A 1,551-nucleotide genomic window follows, 5' to 3' on the forward strand; every position below is an offset into this window, starting at 1 on the left:
GCTCCAAGCTGCTGCAACAGGCACTCATCCAGAAGCATCGGGGATTCTTCCCACCTTTGCAGTTCTTATGAGATGTCTTAAAAACCTCGACCTGCGCTCCCCAGCATGAAGGACAAACACATTCAGCTGCTGTTCATATTATCTCTATTTTGCCGGTTACCTGCCACTGGTTTAGCTTCATGCTGCTCTTAGCACATTCCAACTTCTCCACACTCTCTTCCCAACTTCTGCACATGCACAGTGGCAGGGAAGGGGTGTGGAAGCTGGGGCTATGCAGAGCTGGTACAGAACAGCAACCAGCTGCTCAGCTTCCTTCTTCAAGCAGGAGCCTCCCACCACAACCAGTCACTGTGGAATACGGAATGCCCCGGCCCCTGCTTTTTGTAGGAACAATTCTCAGACTCCTCCTCTTCTTGCTAAGCACTGTGTTTGCCAGTACTGCTTTGGGTGCAGATACACTGATGTGACGCAATTTCATTGCATTAGTCCCTGTGCTCTATGGAGCCAATAACCCCATGTTTTGGCCTTTTTACCTTCAATCTCCTGCCTTCTGCCATCTTCTAATGAACTCGTAACACAGCATCATAGCAAAGCCACAGCTTCACAAAACTTGGACTACCCCAAGAGAGTCTCACAAAGCCTTTTGGCTTCTCTGTGCAGGATTGTATTTTGAATTTTTGGAAACACTGGTTGCTTTGGAGCAATCTGTTTCCAAGAAAATCCTGTATATCTTCAATGTTGTTACTATGCCCCAGCATATTGCAAGGTGCTTCTCATAACTCTGCCGGTTTGTCCAGCCTGCACCCCTGCCTTTTCTCCTAAAGACACAGTGACGTGAGAAGCCACTACTTATGTCAGGCCTGTATGTTCTGTGGGTTTGGGATGGAGCCAGCAATGCTGCTGGTCTGTGGTCTGCCATACCATCACGTCCTGCAGCTCGCTGCTTGCTGCTGGAGGCAGCTCTGCCATGCCAGCCATTAGCTCTTGCTTCGCGAGTGCCTCTGCGGTCAGAGGTTGAAGATAGCCCATGTGTTTTCACCTCGTTAAACGTGGCAGAAGGTTCCAAGGCACACTCAGTGTGGAGGGCCTGCTGCTGGCAAGCTGCTGCAGGGCTGGGGCGCACTGAGTTGTGACGGCTGTGACAAAACGAAGATCGGAGAGGCTCAGGTGGGGCTCTTGCCATAAACAGCAGGGTTCTGGCCTTGGTGCATCCCTGTGAGCAGAGACCTGGGGACCAGCTGGTGCACGCTGGCTCTATGTGGTCAGTTTCTGCCAACCTGTGTGGAAGGAGCAGAGAGTTCTGCCAGCGCTGCTGACTCTGGTGAGCACTGTGGAATATGTGATGGACTTGCTGACCTCATGCAGAGGCAGTGCTCTTTGGAAGGACAGACATGCAGCGTGTGACCTAGGACCAGTCTGAGAATGGCTGTGGTAGGGGAGGATGGAGAGGATGATCAGATGAGGAAAGGCTGATGTTTAGCTTGTGATGCTGCAGGAACCCAGCTGTGGGGCAGGGCTCTGATGGAAGGAGAGAACTACCTGTGTGCTATC

The sequence above is a fragment of the Strigops habroptila genome, chromosome 4 (assembly GCF_004027225.2).
Source record: "Strigops habroptila isolate Jane chromosome 4, bStrHab1.2.pri, whole genome shotgun sequence".
Lineage (NCBI taxonomy): Eukaryota > Metazoa > Chordata > Aves > Psittaciformes > Psittacidae > Strigops > Strigops habroptila.